A 23,222-nucleotide genomic window follows, 5' to 3' on the forward strand; every position below is an offset into this window, starting at 1 on the left:
CAGGAGAATGTAGTATTTAAGTTTGGAATCTTGCTTGGGACATACTTTGCTGCTGGGTACTCTAAGCAGACACAATTTGAACGGCAGCCAATAATTTAGTATGGAATTTATGTTTCAAAGTCTCCCTTATCACTCAGCAGTCTGCTGTCTTATAGAACCATTACTAAAAAGGCTAAGAAATCACCCACAGCACAGACTGTTCTGTGGTTTCTATATTTGCACTTGAAGATAAAATATGTTTATACATAGTGCTTGGGTGTCTTTTTCACAGCCGACTACACTGGGTAATGTACAGTAATGAAGACTTCCTCCTCCATGCAAGGACACATTATTATTAAATTTATCATTTTTTATTTCTTAGATGATTTGTTTTGTTTTACTAACCTAGTAACAGATAAAAATAAAAAGACCAAAAAAGGTCATCTTAAGCTAACTTTAGCTTTACCAAATGGAAATGAATTCTTGCTACTCATTGCTCTTAATCCTATTCATTTGTCTTAAATATGAAAAGAAAAGTACATTCCAAGATAAACAAAAAATGTTATCTCATAAGATGTGTGTGTATATGTATTCTACTTAATATTCTGTATACTTTACAAAAACATATAAAGCACCCTTATAAGAAGGGAAGTTTCTTAGCAGCTTTAGTGGCAACAAACCTTATACAAGACAGATAAGGTTTAAATCTGTCAATTTTACTTTATTTTTCCCAATTGAAAGGATAAGTATTTAAAAGATGAGGCAAAATGAATTTTAAAATTGTCGTTCTCTAATGAAAATTTGTGTGGAAAGAAATTAACAATGGAAGGAAGGAAAAGTAAAATAAAGAAAGAAAAGAAGGAAATAACTTTTCCTGGCTTTGCAGAATACATTATAGTGGTAGTAGGGCAAAAATATAGGAACCTCAGGAAAATATATTGGATTATATTTTTCTTTTTTTTTAAATGATCAGTCTATGCTTTAACTAAGGGAAAGCATAGACTGACCATTTCCCAAGGGAAAGGCTACAGGCAGAATATGCCTTTCTCTGGTAGTAGCTGAGGCAGTTTAATTTTAAAGACCAGGCAGCCCATTGTGGAAGAATTTAGAATAAAGAAAGTCAAACATGAATTAAGCAGTTTAACTGGCTGTTAACCAGCTGATTGCAGAACTTGAGAAACTCCCAGCACAGAAGTGAAGTAATACAACATAAACCAGCATCCCCATGCTGCTCTGTCTCTGAGGACTTTGTTTAAGCCACAGCAACACTAAGACATCAAAAAAAGGTTTGGGTTTTTTCCCATTTTTGGGAAATGGTGTCAACATGCATAATATTGGGTGATTTATGTGTTTTTGAGGCCTGTGAAAGACAAACTAAAAAGAGTTTTCAAAGCTAATGCAGAATTTATCTCAAGTGATCTGATTTTAATTGAGCCCTTAAGGTTTAAGGATTTTTCTGTTTTTATTTACTTGCTTAAATGCTGTTGCCTACCTCCTTGACCAAAACATTGAGGAAACGATGATGTTGCTTCACTGATGAAGGACCTTATAAGTCTGCACTTGAATATAGTCTTTTTTGATTTTGTAAGAACTGTAACTGCGATCTTCCAAAGTTACTTTAAAGAAATGAATTATCTGCTGCTTATGTTTGTAAGGAAAAGGTGTAAAAAAAGGAAAAGGTGTAAGAAAAAAATGTAAGGAAAAGGAAAATGGGTAAGAATGATATGAGATGGACACATCAGAGTTGGCCAAATGCATTCTTTAAAAAATAATTTGCTAAAGATTTCAGGCCAAAAGAAGATGTGATTGACTCCGTTGTCTTGTTGAACTGCTGGCACCACCAAGCAATGGAGTTACTGCCAACTTGCCCGTGTTTATCTAAAAGATCTATGCAAAAATTAGGTTTTCACACACACACACACGTGCACATACACACACATGAGTCATAGATGACACAGTAATGGGAATAAATAAACATTCTTTTTCTTTCACATATTTATGTCTTCAGTAACTCATTTTAGACCTTGCCTCTGTGGTACCAAGCACAACAGGAAAGGAAGAGGCATTGCTGATTTCATAATGCTATTTCAGTGTGGCAGCCTAAGTGCACATGAGGAAATGATGCCCTGTGCCTGTATTTGGAGCCCTGTAGTTACTGTGACGACAACACGCACTAATGGAAAACAAAGAGGGTCTGCTCATCAGGGCAAGCCAGGAAGAGTTTTGCCAGCTGAGATTTTTCCTAATTATTCTGTAAGTCTTGAAATGTGACACTGAAGGTATTCAAGGCTCTTTGTGTTTCATTAACTGTTTAGTAAGTGACACATGCTTGAAGAGCAGCCTGGTATTTGGATCAGGGAGTGGCCTTACATATAAGCTTAGCTTTCACATGCTCTGTTGATAGATATCATCTTCTGGTTTGGATACCACCAAACCAACTGGTTTGGCCATAGCCTGTTGTTTGTTCTGGTCTTTAAGGAAGCCAGCTGCATTGGTAGTTGGCTGCCCAGGGGCCCCTCAACTTTTGGTAAGACATCCCCACCTTCTACATTCTGTTCATTCCATAGATAATAATAATAGCTACATGTAATATATATTATCTATATAATATATAACATAGATAGTATGTCTACTATATAAAATGATAGTAATAACTAGCATATACTTGAGAAGATTACTGTGTACCAGAAATTGTGCCGTTTTACATGGATAATTTTATTTGCTTCTCACAACAACCGTATGAGGCACTATTTTTATTGCTATTTTACAGATTAGGAAAATAAAGTTTATAAATGTTAAATAACTTACCCAGTAGTAGATTTAAAATTCAAATTCAGGCAATTTGACCTTATCTACTCTATATTTTCAACGACTTTTTAAAATTCAGGCAATTGTTTATGGCACATCTTCACCTAGATGACTATGAGATGTTTTAATGAAACATGTAGAATGTGACACTGCAGGTTAACAGCTGCCCCTACAGTGTGAAAAGATTCACAAATAGCAAAGAATAGAGATTTAGGGTCAGAAAGCCAACAGAGACTCTTTTTCGGGATCCCAAAGTGGAATCAGAAGCTTTGATGGCTGGTAGAGGTGGGGCACCCTGGATGAGCTAGGCCTGGGGCACTGAGATGCAGAAGTGATTCTTCCTGTTATTGATGGGGCAATGTGGTTCTTGGTTTCCACACTGCTGGGTTGATTCCCAAGAAGAGGATGCTATGGAACAATTAATTTTATAATACATCCTTTGACACTGTTGGGACTTTGGTCTGCTGTTGCTCCTATTAACAACTCAGAGCCCTACCTTCTATTGTAAACTTTGAATGTGTTGCTAGTCTCTGCCTTGGTCTTAAACATTTAGATTGTGAAGTGGGTTCAAGATGGAGTTCTACAAAATCCTTATCCCTGTTGTTGGAAACAATACTTCTTCAAGAAACCTTTGGTGAAGAGTGTGTGTGTGTGTGTGTGTGTGTGTGTGTGTGTGTGTGTGTTCGTCAGGAGGCAGTGAGGAAGCGGGTAGAAGGTGCGCCACATAAAGGCTTCTTATTGGTTCTGAATAACTTTGTTTTGGTAGTGAGTTGTTATTCTGGCAGCATGATGTTCCATCAGAAAACAAAACAAAACAGAGAGCTTGCTATAGTTTAAGGAACATTACCTGCCATTTTTCAGCCAGTGGTTTGCTACTGTAGAGCAGTGGCATGTTTTATTGGATATTTTATTTAATTCTTCTATCTTTATTTGCCTGCATGATGTCCAAATGTCTGACCATTTGGAAATAGTTGAAACCTTTGAGTTTCTATTTGCATTTCTGTCATTTAACTTTCAGGTTGTCTGAAGTGAAAGGAGAGCAATTCTAATAAAACCTGATGGAGCAGATAATGCTTTGCTTTCTCTTATGCCAGTGGCCATAAAGCCTCAACTTTTCCAGGGTATCACATATCCCAGGTAGTGAGATTGAATATCCCAGGAAGGTGAATGTTTTATATAGGATGAACACATGTGACAGAATAAATCTCCACCTTCTGAGAAATTCTATTTGAATAAATTGAAACAGTAACTTGTCACAACTATACTATCACACCCAACTCCCCCTCCCCAAAACACTACATTCATGATTGGTTAATAGCACAGGACTTACACTGCTACTCACCTGACAGGCTAAAGATCTTCCTGAAGCAAATTTACTGTTTGCTGTGTGACACATACCTGTTTAATCCAAGCCAATGAAAAAGAAGTAAAGGCAGAGATGTATTACATTTCATGAAGGCTATCTGTTTCCTTGACATAACATCTCTTGATTTCTTTGCAGTAAACTCAGTTTTCCTTTTGTCTTCTCCTATCTTTATGTAAAAAGGTATAACAGTGTCGGAGGAGAAAAAGAATTGTAATATTTTTTCACCCACCCAGAAAAAAAGTATTAGTGTTCTATTCTTTGGAGATGGAGTTGGACTAGTTGGCCTCTGGAAGTATTTATTTTTTCTCATTCAATTATTCTGAATTTCGTTTGGCACACAACAGTGATAATTTCCACATTAGTCTTTAACTAATTGTTAAGATATGAACAGCTTATCATATTCATTCAAGAATTATCTAAGACTTCTGTAAGATTTCCTAGCTCTCTTGGCACATCTGCACCTAGTCTGATTGTGAGCAGGCATAGGGCCTTGAGTACCACAGTGTCAGTGATTACATGGCTTTGGTCCTGGGGCCACCTATACCTTGCAGGAAATCAAAAAGAGTGGAAACCTCTGGACTCTGACCTCACTTGAAACAATCAGATTATCTAGTACTGTGGTTCTCAACACTCCTCATGCATCAAAGTGACCCAGGGTGCTTTAAAAATGCAGATGCCTGGTCTGTGATCCCAGAGCTTCTGATTTAAGTTGGCCTGAGAGAGTGCCTAAGCATTGGCCTATGTTGTAAGCTTTTATGTGATTTTAATTTGCTTCTAATATTGAGAACCAGTTATCACAATCATTTTAAAGACAATACTTTAAAAGATAGTACTTTAAAATGATGAGTGCCACCTTATCATTTTAAAGAAGATGGTACTAGAATGAGAAGTCACTCAGTCAAGTTACAAAGTCCTCTGCAGGTAGAATTGAGTTTGGAACTATGCTTACTCAACCCTTGGTAGTGGGCACTTTCCACACCTTGCAGTGGCTGTGTTCCTGTCTAAAGAGAACTGACCCTCAGGATCGTTGCCTGACTTTACTTTCAAGATTTTGACTCAAGAATCTTTGATTACTTTCTGGATCCATTTCTATGATAGCACCTCAGTTCTGTACAGGAGTCACATAGGTGGAAAAAGAAGTAAAGCAGGGACCAGAAATGATGAGTGCCACCTCATCATTTTAAAGAAGATGGCACTAGAATGAGAAGTCAGTCAGCTCCAGTTACAAAGTCCTCTGCAGGTAGAATTGAGTTTGGAACTGTGCTTACTCAACCCTTGGTAGTGGACACTTTCCACACCTTGAAGTGGCTGGGTTTATGTCACAAGCAAATAAAGCAGGTCCCCTGAGCCCCAGTCTATTGCTTTTTTCTATCACACAATCATAAGAAACAATAAAGTAGCTAATATTTAATGAATGCTTTCTATATGTTAGGCACTAACAGTTTCACGAGGCAGATATGCATGTACTCTATATTTTACAGATAAGGAGGCTGAGGGAATTGTCCATCCTCTCCCCATCCCCCAGCAAGCAGGTGGCAAGTCTGGGATGAGTCCAGGCAATTGGACTCACCAGCCTGTGCTTGTAAGCTCTTAATCACTTTGCTATTCTGGAGCCCACTCTGAAAATATAAGGTGTTGAATGGCAGCTGCTCCTTCATTTCAGCATGAGGAGTCCTGATGGAGCTGGTTATTGTGCCTTTAGTTCCTGCTAACTGGGATTTTTGCTTGACTAGAGATTGAGTCCTTGCCTTCCCCTCTATTTTCCCAATGAGTGGCCCAATTGGAGGCAACCTATTCTCTTCAAGATTTTTTTTATGACACTCTATTTCCCCCAGTGACTTTGTTTCTTTTCTCCTGTCTCTCCTTTCTCTTAGGGACCAGTATAATATTTTATACCTAATTTTGGACACATATACTTTACCCTAAACATTTTAAACACAAACTCTACTATTGTGTTTGGATCTTTGACTTTTCCACTGGTCTTGTGAGTTTGGCTGGGTTCCCCATTTTTCCTTGGATTCCTCTGTCTGGATTTTTATGCCACCCTCTAACTTCTTTCACAATACCAGCAACAACAGGAAAGGATTAATCACTTTGCTTTCCTATACAGCAGGTGCATTGGAAACAAGCTGCTCTGTCCTGTGAAACTGACAGGTCAGTGTGTTAATGTACTCTGAAGAACTTTTAAAATCTACATTTTTAGGCAACATGTATGTAATTAATTTTCTGATTGATTCTGTAAGTTTGAAATTGTACAGAACAGGTTCCTTCACACCTAGAGGAAAACTTATGTGTGTTTTCTGGTAAAATGAACCTTACTAAGATGGAAATCACCAATAACAAATACTGTAGCACAGGTTTTTCTAAGCAATAGAAAGCAAACAAAAAGTGAAAGATTCTTATGATTTTTCTATGACACATATTTACATGTAAATTCAAAATTCAATGTGATAGATTCTGTTATGACTTGGCATTGTTTTTAGAATCATCTTGCACCAAACATGTACTCCATAACTTTTTGTTACATTGAATCCATTAAATGTCACAAAATTGAGAAAGTAAATGTTAATGACCAGTTTCCATTGATTGAATTGAACATATTTTTTTCTTGATAAATAGGGCAGTAACAATTAGTGACCATTGGTGATTATTTCTCTGCTTCTTAGTTTTTTCTAAACCTTTATGGTCACGTACTGCTTTTCTAACAATATTAACTAAAAATAAATAAATGTTTTAGGTGTTCACTAGAGTATCACAGAACAACCAATTCACAACTGAGTGGGAGCTGGACTTAGTAGCTCTAATTAGCACATATATTTCCATTAACTGACTAGAATTCTTTCTTTAAAATACAGCAACATAGACATAGCTATTGACAAAAGTCTAATTGCAACTACTAACCCAAAACCACAACCAGGCTGTAGTTCATTAGCTGGAAACACTCCTATCCTTGGAAATCTATTTTGAAGTTAGGATTACTCCACTCCTCTACAAGTGGTAAAGCAACAGCTGCCATTTAATTAATGTTTCTGCTGACAGTTCCAGCTGATGAATACCATTGGATTTCTCTATTACCATCAATACTATCTACATTACTCCAAAAGGATATATGGAGTATAATTGCTTGATTTTGCCTTATTTCACCTTATTTCTTTCTTGCATCACTTATTCCAAATTCCAATGATGCCATTATTTACATCACCATTCACGTCTTCCAGGGAATAAAGTCCCAGTGGAACACATGTGTTCCTGGTGATGTATTTTGATGGAATCTCACCAAAATGAGCACGTGAAATGCTGAGCTCAGAGAAGAGGACAAGGGGGAAATCCAGATGAAAGTGGACTGTGGTTTCTCAGAAAGTGAAGAATTTTGTCCTTTTGAGAGAAAGATTAGGGGGAAAAAAAATGGAGCTCTTGTTTTACTACATAGTATTAGTGAAAGATTAGAATCTTCCAATTTGAATTATATCTGGGTTATATTATTATTTCAATTTCTCTTCCCAGATACTTTTTCATAGGAGTTGGATTTCGACAGCACTCTCACTATTATTGTGTGAGAATTTAGAAGCATTTGGTCTGTGAGAAAGCACATGATTATAGAATGAGGTCCATTCAGTCTACTCATCTTGAAGAATATGCCCTGGGGCTCAAACAGGCAAGGCCCATGCTTTGTAACTGAAAGAGGGGCTGGATTGATGCTGAACTGGAGAACATAGGCCCTAAATGGTGTGCCATCAGATGGTAGAGTGGTTCAAGCTAGCAGCTGGCATCTGAAGGTCTAACATGTGATTATGGGTTATCCTGGCAGGCAGATAAAGGATGCCTGCATTCTGACACAGGCAGGGAGTCAGTCCACATTTGGGCAAGCTTGTCAGCAGGAGCAGGAAGGAGAGCAGGGAGATGGGAATCAGGAACAGGATAGCTGTGGAGGAGGAGCAGGCCTAGAGTCTGTGAGTGAGATTTCAACATTGTCATACAATGCCAAAACAACTAAGAGGATGCTAAATCCTAGTACTGGGCTAGAGTTCTTTATGTCTCTCCTGTTTCACATTTAGTAAGAATAGTGTACTCATTCACCAAATATTTTTGGAGACTCATGTGTTCCAGGAACTGAGCTAGGGATTGGGATACTATGGTGAATGTTATCTCTGCTCTCTAACAGGAGTTATAGATAAAACAATGGCAATTTCAACACCAAGTGACTAGTGGGTAAATGGTTTAGTGGGACTACAGAAGTAGGACCACTCACTTGGTTTTGGATGGTCAGTGATTGGTCCAGAGACAGTATAAAGTGACTCTCGCTATGGGAAAGGGAACTGTAGAGGCTGAAGACAAGATAGGGCCTGACAAACAAGGTTTAAGGGAATGCATCAGACATGAGTGTTATTGAAAAGCTCAAATATCTGATTTGTTACAACAAGTCTACATTGCTCTACAAATAGTGTGGAATTAGTGAGTTGCATTCTTTCACTTACATGACAGTTTTAATGTTTTAAAAAATATGTGATGAAGAGGCTCTGCTATATACGTATATGTTCATCATAGTTTAAATCTTTAGTGGCCATAATGAGGCAGCCAAAGAAGCCTCTTGCGGGCTAATTCCTGACCCTCAAACCACATTGCTGAGTATTTTTTTTCTAAACAGTGACCACTCTCAATATGTCTAAAAACAGATGATGAATGCTTCCTATAAAAGTATTTCCTTTAGGACTTTTACAAGTTTGTGCACTTTGAAAAAATACTTACATATATTCAACACTCCACTTCAAGTGCCTAGCTGCTGCTGAGGCAATAAACCTAGGTCGTAGCCAGAAAATTTTTGAAGCACATGTTGGAGAATTGCCTTACCACATATTAAAATGAATTTTGAGCTAGTCACAGTGGAGGCTGAAGGGGGAGGATTGATTGAGCCCAGAAGTTCAAGTCTAGCCTGGGCAAGAGAGTAAAACCCTGTCTCTTAAAAAATAAAAAAGGAATCTTTTTTTTTTTTTTTTTTGAGACGGAGTTTCGCTCTTGTTACCCAGGCTGGAGTGCAATGGCGCGATCTCAGCTCACCGCAACCTCCACCTCCTGGGTTCAGGCAATTCTCCTGCCTCAGCCTCCTGAGTAGCTGGGATTGCAGGCATGTGCCACCTCACCAGGATGTTTTTTGTATTATTAGTAGAGATGGGGTTTCACCATGTTGACCTGGCTGGTCTCAAACTCCTGACTTCAGTTGATCCACTGGCCTCGGCCTCCCAGAGTGCTAGGATTACAGGCATGAGCTACCACACCTGGCCAAGACTCTTTTAAATGAAAATAGAAAAAGAGACACAATAGAAAAATTGATAAATGACATAAATAATTTGGAATAAATATGCGAAAAACTATTTAACCTTACTGATAATTAAAAATTCAACTAAAAGAAGATGTATTATTTCAACCAATACATTGACGAAGACAAAAAAATTCAATACCCAGTATGGTGAGGGTATGAGGATATTGCTGGTGGGAAAACCAACTGGAAAAAAGTTTCCAGAAAAGCAATTCAACAGTATGTGGCAAAAATCCTTAAAATCAGAAAAAAAAAAAAAGGATATTTCCATTTTGAGAAATAAAAAAATCTAAACACATGCAGTGCTTTTGAGAGTACTTTTTTTTTCTTCCTCCTATTGTTCTCAAATCTATTGACTTCTAAAAATTTGGCAGACCTAGTGACTCTTACGTGAAGAAACAGCCAATAAACTTCTTTCTCAGTTGCTTGAAAGGATTTCCTAGGAGGGACCTTGTTAGAATAGAGTTGTTAAAGCAAGACTGCATAATCCTTAAGAGTCAAGTACATCTTGATAGCAACTTATTTCCTTAGTGATACATTATTAAAAAGTAAACTGATAGCCAAAATTGACACATTTATGACTAGATCATGAGGGTGAAAGACTAAGGAGCAGGTGGATGAAATCGGGCATTGCACCAAACAACTCTTTGCCATTGATCATTACCTAGAATAAAATTGTTCAGGCTCATTAGGGTTAAACTTTTTTGGGCATGAAATACTCCGAAAAAATTGATTTACTATAGTATTTGTAGATACTGGTAGATGCTAAAAGATAATTGACTCCAACCTCTTTTAATGAAAGATGATGAAGCTGAAAGTTTGACAGAATAAAATAGATGTATGAATTCATAGACAAACCACAGTGCTGTGGCATGTATCTTCCTAGAATCCAGAACACCACCACCCAAGATACCTGTTGTATAAGAGCTCATGATTTCTCTGTTTCATCATGTCTCTGGCACCACCAGATGTTGGGCTTTTCAGCAGCTCACTACCCAATAATCCTGCCTGTTACTCTGGGGGATGGAGAGAAGCTGGTGCCAACCTAAGCTCCAGTTATAGAGTGGTGAATGGGGTGAATATGTCCTATGAGGTGTCCTGTGAAGGTGGTGAATGATTCTCAGCTGCTTCTCACTACACTGACAGCTGGGTCATTTTGCGAATGGGTAGGGAGCAGCGATGTGAGTGAAATCTCACTCAAGATCTTATGTGCCAACATTTTTCTGCTTTCTCCTGGGGAAACCCTCTTTTGGAAGAAGCCACTCCTGAAACATTACCCTGAATAAAGCTAAGCATTAAGCATTTTAAGGCAAGCTAATCATCTTTTGCTGTTTGATCCTGCAAAGAATGTGCTGAGATGAGTAGTAGTGCTCTATCACATCAGTTGTCCTTTTGTTTTTATACGTTGGGCACAAGTGAATGAAATCTCTTTACTTCTCTCATACCCACAGGTAAAGAGGAGTGAGCACAAGCATCATATTTAATTCTGTTAATTACAGTGTAAGTGTAAATAATAGCAACAACCATGCTCTATTTCCAGCTTCTGTTTGATGATCATCAGACCCAGAAATGTAACAATCAGTATATTATTCAATGAATTCTTCACATTGTCCATTTGTAGCCCCCTTTTCTTTAAACAGTCTAGCCAATTATATTCTCATATCCTTGTTTCCTATTATCTCTTGTAGTCTCCCTGACATAATCACACTGTGATTTGTGGAAATTGTTTCCCCCTCTTCCCTTTATCACTGGGTTCAGGCCTGGATATGTATAAATGTTGTCCCCCTGCATCACATGAGAGCCCTCTGCATTAGGCCTTGTACTCAACTTCCCATGGTTTCCGAGCTTATTCCTTATTATCTTTTGTTTCTCATTTTTTGAGATTTTTTTTCCTTTTTCCTTATTTTATTAGATATTTAAAATTTTTTAAATTATTCGTATTATTGATTGATAAATTATAATTATATACATCTATGGGGTATAATGTGATGTTTTGATATATGTATACAGTGTGGCATGATTAAATCAGGCTAATTAACATTCATCACTATCATTTTTTATAGTGAGACATTTGAAATTTACTCCCTTATTTTGAAATATATAATGCTATATGTTTCTACTACAATACTACTGATTGTAGTCATTCTGCTGTAACATAGATTTCAAAACTTATTCTTCTTGTCTACCTGAAATTTTGTACCCTTTAATCAACAACTCACCATTCCCTTCCTCTCCTTTACTCCATGCCTCTGGTAACCATCATTTTATTCTCTATTTCTATGATTTAAACTTTATTAGACTCCACATATAAGTGAGGTCATGCAAGAACCCTATATCTTTTATTTCTTCTGCTTCAGTCCGTCTTAGAACATCTTTCAACATTAACATACACGAAAGCTACACAAATCAAGGCACTTTTATTAATGTTGTAGAAAAGGTTAGTATTCAAAAGGGGAAATTTTTTTAAACCAGTAATTAACCTTTGATCTCAAGATGTATTATTGATTTCCAATTAAAACTGATAATGCCAATCATTCTCTGAGAAATAGCTACTTTGGAGGAAGGACCTAACATTTCTTCTATATGGTTATATAACAGCAGAGTTCGAAGAACAAATTAACATTCAATGAGGAGGTCAAACCAAATACTAGGGAGCAGAAGGATGGTCTGTCATGACTCTTCCTAGGTTTTAACATTTGTTTTCCATTTTGGAATTTGGTGCTATAAGGAGGAATTAGTGTCTACTATGCAAAAAGAAACAGAAAGAACATGGTGTGAGTACAAGGGTTGTAAATGATGCTCAATATACTAAGAAAAGGCCAGAATCTTGATTATATAAAGTCCTCAGCTAAATTCCAGAAATATTTCATAAGTGCATTGGAGTAACAGCTTAACTTAAAAGGAGAGTTATAAATGGGTATGTAAAATATGCATGTGGAATAGGTTGGGTACCATTTTTTGAAATACTCCTGACAAAGTTCTGCAGAATGTTGATGTGTAATTACTTTCTTTAACTCGGTTTAATTTCTTTATTAATAGTGGTTGACGGCCAGGCGCAGTGGCTCATGCCTATAATTCCAGCACTTTGGGAGGCCAAGGTGGGTGGATCATGAGGTCAAGAGATCAAGACCATCCTGGTCAACATGGTGAAACCCTATCTCTATTAAAAATACAAAAATTAGCTGGGCATGGTGGCACATGCCTGTAGTCCCAGCTACTCGGGAGGCTGAGGCAGGAGAATTGCTTGAACCCAGGAGTCGGGGGTTGCGGTGAGCTGAGATCACACCATTGCACTCCAGCCTGGGTAACAAGAGCAAAACTCTGTCTCAAAAAAAAAAAAAAAAAATAGTAGTTGACTTGTTTGTTCGGTTTTTTTCTTACCAACTGAATGTTGCAACTGATTAAACTGAAGGTATAATCTCTTATGTTTTGTGTGATCTGGACCTAACTACAGAAGCAATTTCCCAGGGTCACCTAAATCCCAGTTAAACTGAATGACAAATTAGGAATCATGGTACCAATGAGACTTAATCTGTAAGCTGTTGCGTGAATATGATGATCATTATTGTTGCTTTTTTTTCTTTTCTTTTTTTTGAGACAGTCACACTCTGTTGCCTAGTCTAGAGTGCAGTGGTGTGATCTTGGCTCACTGCAACCTCTGCTTCCCAGGTTCAAGTCATTCTGCCTCAACCTCCTGAGTAGCTGGAATTATAGGCATCTGCCACCACACCTGGCTAATTTTTGTGTTTTTAATAGAGATGGGGTTTCACCATGTTGGCCAGGCTGGTCTTGAACTCTTAAACTCAAGTGATCTGTCTGCCTTGGCCTTCCAAAGTGCAGGCCACACAAAGTACAGGCGTGAGCCACAGCACTTGGCCAATGTTACTTTTAATATAACTATTACAGCTATCGACTTTAGAAATAAAATAAATGACAGATAATAGTAGTTACTTTTATTGACTGCTTCTTACCATATCAGGAACTGTGCTAAATGCTTTATGTGCATGGGATGATTATTATCATTCCCATTTTATGAATACAGTTATGCTGTTTTTTGAATTCTTCCCTGAGACATTATCTAACCTCTTGTCAACTAAAATTTGGGCTTGTCTAAAACCTCAGATACATAGATTTTTACAGAACTAGGTGAGGCTCATAAAGTAATTTTTCCCTAATAGATTTTCTAATACTTGATAGCTTTGATTTGTATACAAAATTCACTATGAAATTTAAAAATCTACCCACAAAGATATTATCAGAGTAAAAAATATAAGCCATATTTAAAGTATTTTTAACTTTTTAAACCTCAGAAAGATTTTGTATTGTTTAATAACAACATCATCATAATATAAGATGCTGTGCTGTCTTTGTAGGGAATGGTGGAACAATGGATGATGGGTTGCTATCATAAATACAACCAGGACTGTGAGCTGATTTCAGGAGAGGAATTGAGCATCCCTTATTTCCTGCCAGATTGCTCTCTGGCAGGGATTAGTTAGGGTTACAAAATAAATATTTCCTTGTGGAAGGCTAACTGCTCTTAGAACAAATCTTCAATCTTCACCTGTGTCTCTGGAACCACTTCACTGACCAGCCCAGATTGTGTGTGATTTATAATTCAAATAAACATTGATTTATATTTAAGATATATTTTATTGAAAATTTTTAATTATACTCACTTTAAGTTAAAGATCAGTTAAACCTGTATTAGTCCATTCTCACATTGCTGTAAAGACATACCTGTGACTGGGTAATTTATAAAGAAAAGAGGTTTAATTGGCTCACTGTTCAGCAGGCTGTACAGGAAACATGATGCTGACATCTGCTTGGCCAAGCCTCAGAAAATTTACAATCATGGCGGAAGCTGAAGGGGGAGCAGGCACGTCACATTGCCAGGCAGGAGAGAAGGGGGAGAAGGTGACACACACTTTTTTTTTTTTTTTTTTTTTTTTTTGAGATGGAGCCTTGCTCTGTCGCCAGGCTGGAATGCAGTGGAGCGATCTCGGCTCACCGCAACCTCCGCCTCCCGAGTTCAAGCGATTCCTCTGCCTCAGCCTCCCGAGTAGCTGGGACTACAGGCGCACGCCACCATGCCTGGCTAGTTGTTTGTTTTTGTTTTGATTTTTAGTAGAGACGGGGTTTCACTGTGTTAGCCAGGATGGTCTTGTTCTCTTGACCTCGTGATCCACTCACTTCAGCCTCTCAAAGTGCTGGGATTACAGGCGTGAGCCACCGCGCCTGACTGGTACCACATACTTTTAAATGACCAGATCTCATGAGATAACTCAGTCGCTATTGGGAGGACAGTACCAAGGTGATGGTACTAAACCATGAATGAGACACCAACCCCATGATCCAATCACCTCCCACCAGGTGCCACCTCCAACATTGGGGATTACAATTTAACATGAGATTCTAGTGGGGACACAGATCCACACCATATGGAAACTTTTGTCTGATACCTTCTTTAAATACCTAACTAGTATAATAGTCTCATGGGAAAAGAAAGCCCTGGGGAACCTAATGAACAACTCTCCCTGCTGTCATGTCAGCTGCAGACCTCCCAAGTGAGCAGTGCTGGAAGAAAAAAAGAACTAGCATCTCAGTTCTTTCTGTTCCTGGTTTCATACACTGACTCTTCTTCAAGGGAAGAAGCAAGACCCATTGTTGGGTCTGACATATGGCTAGTTACTAGTTGCTTTCTCCTTCACTTCCAGTCCTCCAGTAGTAGGAGGTGGTAATAAAGAGAGCATGGATGTTTAATAATAGGATACTATTAACCAAGAAAAGGTGGGATTTGAGTATGTCAATCTGCAGACATAATGTGATAGAGTAAATGACATTAATAAAATAATATATAATATATTGAATATACTCAAAATAATGAGTAAAAATAAATGCATTAAAGAAAGTATCTTCAAGATACTATTGCAAAAATAAGAAGACTGTATTTCTAACTGTATTTCTGTTACTGTATTAATATAGTAACCATTTCCATTTAGAGATATAAATGCGTGATTTTAAGTTTCTACAGTAAGCATGAATTACATTTAATAAGGAAAAGAGTTGCAGCTATTTTGAAATAATTTAATGGATTAGTTCACATGGCCAAATAAATAGGAAATACTCCATTTAAATTCAAAATGTAATGAGATATTCTCTGGAGGTCATAATGCCAAAATTATATTTGTATATGTGATATACCCTTACCTTATTCCATAAAAGATTTTTAAAAGTTTTCTTATGGATTTGGTAGAGATTTTTATACCTTGTCCCAAAAAAAGCTATGTCTGTATGCTTTTAAATAAAACGTTTCGTAGTTAGCATATGCAATGGGTGAATTTGTTTCATCTTATTTTTAAAAATAAAACAGTCACATATTTACAGAAAAGTTGGAAGTACCGACAAAGGCTTTTTTTTTTTTGCTCGAAACACCGTAGAGTAACTTCCGATTTAGCGTCTCACATTTCTTTAGTTGGATCACCTACAAACAAGGATATTCATTCATATACCCAAATAAATCAAGATTAGGAAATTAACATTGATACATTATTATCATCTAATATTCAGAACCCGTTCGAGTTTCTCAGTTGTCCCAGAAATGTCTTTTATAGTGAAATAATTTATTTCAGAATCACATATTGCACTCAATTGTGTTTATTTCACTCTGTAACATTTCCTTAGCCCTTCTTTGATTTGACACTTTGAAGTCCTATAATGTTATTGTATCATAAATAGGCACTTTGAGGTATCAAAGTAAATGATCCTTCCTTAGGATTGCCCATAAAATTAAAAAACAACATATGACCTTCTCAACTTTAGTCAGTTTGAAAGTAGGGAGACCTGGTTTCATATCCACACTCTACAACTGAAAAAGCCTTTGCTCTACCATACCCACAATCTTGCCTCTAGAGTATAGACCTTAATTAGAAAGGTATAAAAATATTGAAATAGGTGAATGAGAAGAGACAAGTAAAAATATGGCTAAAAGACTGAGATTTGGAAATGTGCTATGTCTTTCAATCTTTATGAGGCTTAAGATGGGGTTTTGGAAGAAGTAAAATTTCTGACATACTTTATATTATGTCTCTGTGACCTATGTATGTGTTGTGGAGATAATTTGATGCTTTAGTTCTTTAAATATTTCTTCTTAAATAAATCCATTCAGTCCATTAACCATAGTTAATGTTTTCCCACTGGTTTGTACATGTCATAGCTAAAGACCAATGTAGACTAGCGGGGAAGGAGAAAAAGAAAAATTAGTACATTCATGAATTATTCTCTGTTCTACTTTAGACAAGTTAATTTTCCTTAAATTATCAGGTTCTGTCTTAATCATAGGTTATTTGTGGTTATCAAGAAATAAATGTTTGTATGTTTGGCCTTCACAGTCTTACATTTCCCACTAAAAGCCAAATTCAATTAGTTCTTTAATACCTTATCACAAAACATTCAATGTGGAAATCAAAATTTTTAAAAAATGGATAATTCTTAGATTATAAAATGGTTCTCCCAATAAATATTAACTAAGACTTGAGGAAGACTGTTCTATTAAATTAACATTCAAATGTTATAATCATATAAGGAGGGTAACTTATTTCCTGAGTAATCATTTTAGAAATTAAAGAGAACTTATAGCACCCTGGGTGGGTAAATGAAACTTCATCCCAAACACAGCCCCTAAATAAATTCCCACCCAAGATTACCTTTCATTTTTTAAGACCAGAGAGTAAAGGATTATACTCCTGTGGTATGACATACACCATCTTTGGATTTTCCGGTAATATAAATGAAAAGAAGAAATAGCTTAAGTTTTATAAAGACTGTTGTTTCACTCTTTTCACCAGTTTAAAGCAACTTGCTTGCTGTACTTTATAATTTCAATTTGTACATTAAAAAATTTAAATTACCTTAGTAATAGATTCTCCTTATAAAAAATTTTAACTTTACAGATCAAACTGAAGTACCCTTTGATTATTCCCTTCTCCAATGCTTCCATCTTAGTCTTCTTTCCAGAAATAGTCACTGTTAACAATATAATGTTTATGCTTCTAGACTTCTCCATAGCATTGCCCATAGAAAAGATATCTATGTATGTATTTTAGCATAAATGACATATACATTATTTCACCTAACAACTTGACTTTGACATTTTTCAGTACAAATAGATTCACTTCATTTTAGAAAATTGTGGCATGGTCTTCCATAGAAAGGATAAACAATTATTTCTTTAGCCATTCCTGATTTTGTAAATATTTAGGTTGTTCTGAATTTTCCACTGTTACAAATAATATTTCAATGAAGATCTTTGTACTTGCTTCCTCAGTATCTACTCCAACAGTTAGTTGACTCTGAGGTAGATACTAACAGTAGAATTTTGAGGTGACAGGGTATGCAAAATGATTCATGAATATGCAATACTTGTATTTAAATTCCTTCAGCAGTGTATAAATATGCTAATTGAATTTAAATTTGAATTTTCTCCATCAAAGTGAAGTTGAGTCCAGTTTATATAATTCTTGATTATTTTTATTTCTTCTGTTAGTTACTAGTTTATATTATTGGCCTGTTTTTCAGATAGATGATTTTTTCTTTCTTTAAATGATTTGTTGATTCTAATCCTTCATTATTATTTAGGTTGAAATACCTTCTCCTATTACATGTCTTTTCACTTTATACTGCTGCAGTTGATGTAGTTAAACTCATTATATTTTCTAGTTTTTTTTGAGAGAGGATCTTGCTCTGTCACCTAGGCTGGAGTGCAGTGGCGCAATCTTGGTTCACTGCAACCTCCACCTCCCGGGTTCAAGTGATCCTCCCACTTTAGCCTCTTGAGTAGTTGGGACTACAGGTGTGCACCACTATGCCTGGCTGATTTTTTTATTTTTAGCAGAGATGGGGTTTTCCATGTTGCCCAGGCTGGTCTCAAACTCCTGGGCTCAAGCAATCTGCCTGCCTTGGGCTTCCAAAGTACTGAGATTACAGATGTAAGCCACTACATCTGGCCTTATTATATTTTCTTTCATGTCTTTTACTTTTTGTGTTTTATTTCAGAAGGTCTTCCTGATTCCAAGACACCACACATTTGCTTACATTTTCTTCTAATAATTGCTTATCATTAAAAATTTTGTCTTAATTACAATTTTGTGAGCAGTTTAAGATAAAATCTAACTTTTATTTTTAAAAAATGGGTAACTGGTTTCATTGATTTGAAATGTTGTATCATTATTTTACCATTGATTTGAAGTTCCACTTTTATCATATTTCATAAATATATGTGTTCTATAGATACATGTATACATATATACATACATATTTATCATTTAAATAAACATATTGGTTGGTTCTATAATTAGTCCCCATTTTACAGACAAGGAAACTGAGGCACAGAAATATCAAATAACTTGCCAACAACACATAGTCAAGAAATAGTGGAGCAAGAAATCAAACTTACTGATGTAGATTTAGAGTCTGTGGCCTTAAGTGACTACACTTTCTATAAATTTTCTATTTATTTGTGAATCTGTTTCTGGATTCTATTCTGTTTCTTCCAACTACTTGTGTATTATTGCATTAATTCATTAATTTCCCTTCCAATTACATTTTAGAAACAATCAATGGCAATATATAGAAAAGTCATTGATTTTTTATGTTGTTTTTGTATCTTACTATCTTGCTGAACTCTCTTCTTAGTTATAGAAGTTTTTCATTTGATTATCTTGAGGCTTCTATAGTTTTCTTTGTAATAACAGTTTGCCCCTTATTTTTCAACACTGATACAACTTACTGCGGTTTTACTTATTTAATTCCATTGGCTAGGATGTCCAGTGTAATGTTGAATAGTAGCATAGCAGAGAGCATTCTTGTTTTGTTCTTGACCTTACAGACAATATTTCTTTTTCTTTTTTTCAAACAGGGTTTCACCATGTTGGTCAGGCTGGTCTTGAACTCCTGACCTCAGGTGATCCACCCGCCTTGGCCTCCAAAGTGCTTGGATTACAGGTGTGAGCCACCACGCCAGGCCAATATTTCTAATAAGTATCATGTTTGCTGTATTTTGGGGTAGATACTCTTTATTAAATTAAGGAATTTTCTTTTTGTTCTTAGTTTTTGTACACATAGACAGATGCACACATGAGTATAGTACATATACACACATAATCTCAATTGTCTTTGGGCATCTATTGAAATTGTTTCTCTCCTAAATCATATGACTAAGTTATCATATGATATTGAATTATATTAGTTGTTCATTATTAAAAAGCTATCTTTTGTATTCCTGGGATAAACCTTACTTGATCATAGTGCATTATTCTTTTAATTGCTGAATTTAAATTTCTGGTATTTTATTTAGCAATTTGCATCTATGTGAGGTTTGCTATGGCTTTCTTTCCTTATGTAGTTCTGTTTGAAAATTTTAAAAACGTTTTGACAAATTCTTAAAAGGCTTTTTATTTTTTTAAATAGTTGGTCAGAGTTACATTTGAAATTTTGTGGACATGGTTAAATTGAAGGAGAAGAGAGTATATTTGAATATCATTCCAAATTTTTTCTACCTTTGTTGGATTGATTTTATTTTCTTCTACTTTTTTTGTAATAGTGTAAAAAATTATAAATTATATTTGTGTTTTTCTACTAAATTCTATTCAATTAGCACTTGAATGAAATATATTTTCTATTAATATTCAGAATTGGTCAGTGTTTCTCAACATTTATTAAACAAACCCAAAATTTTTATGTGCTTTAATTTTACTTAAAGTTTTCATTCCCATTTCAATTCCTTTCCATATTGACCTAATTTGGAAGTTTATTCTACTTTGTTGTTTTTAAAATTCCTATCTTTGTTGCTTTAAAAAATCAACACATATCTAGAATTAATAATATAATTTAATGGATTTTTTATTCACCATTATTTCTCAGAGTTTCTTTACTATTATATTCATTTTTATTTTGGTTGGCAAAATTATATCAAAGAATTATTGTGAGTGATAAAGTTTCTGGTTTCTTCATGTTTCATTTTCATTCTTGAATGATAGTTTGGTTGGATATAAAATTGTGGGTTTAACTTTTTTTTCTTGTTCCTTTGATTTTGTTCATTTATTAACAAGAAAATTGTGTAGGAGATTTTGTTTTTTCTTTACCAAAGATTTTTGTTTTCTTTATTCCTGGTTTTTGGAAATGTTAATATAATAGCTAGGTGTGCGTTATTATTTAAATTTATCTTATTCAGAACTTGGTTTGTTCTTAAATTGTGAAAAAACTAATGTATATGTTACCTTCCTTCCATTCCTGTTAATATTTTAGTAGCTCCAGTTGGGTTGATGATGGCACATTTGAGTCCATTTTATATAATTCCTAACTTTTATTTTGTACTTTATATCCCTTTATCACTTTTTATTGCATTCTGGAAGAAATTTTTGGATTAATATTACAGTTCAGCAATCTGTTCTTTGTGTTCATTCTCTTATTTGACCTACTTATCTAGTATTCTATTTAAAAGAGCAACATTTTAATAGCTGTAGTTTCTAATTGATTATTTCCTATGGATTTAACATCCTCTCATATATCTCTGTGAATATGACTTGTAATTATTCTGAAGTCCTTTTCTGACTTTATTAATTCCTGGCTGTAAGTTCTTCATGTTTTAAAAACAAATAAGTCTATTATATTTCTTTTTTTTTTTGAGACGGAGTTTCGCTCTTGTTACCCAGGCTGGACTGCAATGGCGCGATCTCGGCTCACCGCAACCTCCGCCTTCTGGGTTCAGGCAATTCTCCTGCCTCAGCCTCCTGTATATTTCTTTTTAATGGTGTTGGTCTTCATCTAACGCTTAGTGACTCCTGAGTGTTCATCTTTTAGCTGAGAATCTTTATTAGGCTCTTTGTTCTATGTGGTCCTGCAGGCTGCTTAGAGAGAGGGACCAGATTTGCTGCTGGAACTGTATTTCAGTCTGTTTTCAAGAATGCATGGGAGGGGATGAGGATGCGCCTGGCAGGGTGCCTCACAGGCTAGCTCCTGATAGGGGAGGAGCTGTGTTATTCCTATTGGTAGCTCCAGCTATTCAGGGCATCCAGGATACTGCTTTGTTTCTGATTCAAGCTTCCATATCCTTGACTCCTAGCTGGAAGCAATAACACCTGTTGCTTCTCTTTGACTCCAAATCTGGCCTAAGTTGGTAGAGGGAAGGTGCATGGTTCAACCTTGCTGTTCCTACTGCTGTCCTATAACAAATACTGTCTGTTGTCTTAGGCCTCCCTCTTGTCCTTCATATCCATTCCCAACATTTATTGGCAGCACTCTCCTTGTTTTGAGCTGGTTTTAAATCCTCCTACTACCACATGCTTTCTGTCTTCCAATGCCTTCTCAAAGTTTATGTGATCCTCCAAAGCATAATACAGTTTCCCAGCTATATGCATTAAAAAAATCTTTCTACAATTTTGAGGTTTTCAGTGGGAAAAGGAGGCTACAATCTATTTCCATTCTACCACCTTGAAATGGAAACCAGCATGTAATCTTCAAAACCTTGGGAGGATGTTTTGAATGAGTTTAACAGACCAGTTTGCAGGACTGCCATTTATGGTTGTGTATGCTGTTCACTGTATGAAGGCATCCAGCTGAGGAGGTAGCCGAAGGCTGAGAGCAAGCACACTGTTTCTTCCCATCTGTCAGAAAGTAACTGACAGGCAGGAGGGACCCCTTTTTTAAATTCATACAAGAATGTCCTGTGGGTCAGCAGTCGCCCTAGTCATTTGAGCTTTAAATTACATTATGTTTGATGCATTTTGACCTAGGTGTAAACCTAGGTCAGAAAGCATTAAATTATTCATTAGAAATATGCACAATTCCTTGTACATCAATTATACTTCAACAAAGCTGGAAAATAAAGAGAAAAAAATAAAGTGAAAAAAGTAAAAGAAATTTTATTATACAAGTAGTAAAGTGTGTAAAATGTCCTGTTGGATTTAAAGGATAAATTTTTAAGGTTTCATACTGTACAAATTGATCAAGATGATATAAAAGCTTTACCTTAACTGACAAATAACAATAATTCTAAAAGAAGATGCATTCATGAACAGGATAGTTAAAAGGAGAAAAGAGCATTAAAAAGAGACAGTAACTAGCTGTTAATCAACTTTTCTGATAAACAAAGTGGTATAGTCTTAGGGAAAGCTCCGGGTAGAGAGGCAGAGGGAGGAATTAAAGCTGTGTTGTCTAACACAGAAACCACATGTGGCTATTCACATTTAAATTAATTAACATAAAATAAAATAGAAAATAGAAATTAAGTTCTTCAGTCATATAGCTGCATTTCAAATGCTCAGTAGTTCCTTATGACTAGTGGCTACTGTACAAGACAGCATAGATACAGACTAGTTCTATCTTCACAGAAAACTCTATTGGATATCACTGACCTAGTTGATCTCTTAATTTAGGTTCTCTCCATACCAATAGTTTTACCTCTGTAGATTAATACGTTAAATATAATCCCAGATTTTAATTGCCAGGGAGTCTAACAGGAAGATGGAATATGGGTCCATGCTAAGTACAGAATAAGCATTCTGGAATCAATAACGTTGTTGGTGAATGGATACATGAATGAAGCTAGCAGTAAACTCCCACTATTTGATAAAATACTGCCTTCATTTATCCAGTCATAAACTCAACAAATATTTATCTAGTGCCTACCACATGCTAGGTACTGCTTCAGGCACTTCATCAGCAAACAGACCAAGATTACTTCCCTTCTGGAGTTTA

General features: G+C 36.0%; 1 protein-coding gene across 3 annotated transcripts in view; it reads left to right on the plus strand.

Annotated features, from left to right (window-relative positions):
- Window positions 1–23,222, plus strand: part of FILIP1 (filamin A interacting protein 1) — a 249,567-nt gene that overhangs the window by 45,200 nt on the left and 181,145 nt on the right. The window lies entirely within an intron of this gene.

The sequence above is a fragment of the Aotus nancymaae genome, unplaced genomic scaffold (assembly GCF_030222135.1).
Source record: "Aotus nancymaae isolate 86718 unplaced genomic scaffold, 86718_ANA_hifiasm-v0.15.2.pri h1tg000040l, whole genome shotgun sequence".
NCBI classification, from domain to species: Eukaryota; Metazoa; Chordata; class Mammalia; order Primates; family Aotidae; genus Aotus; species Aotus nancymaae.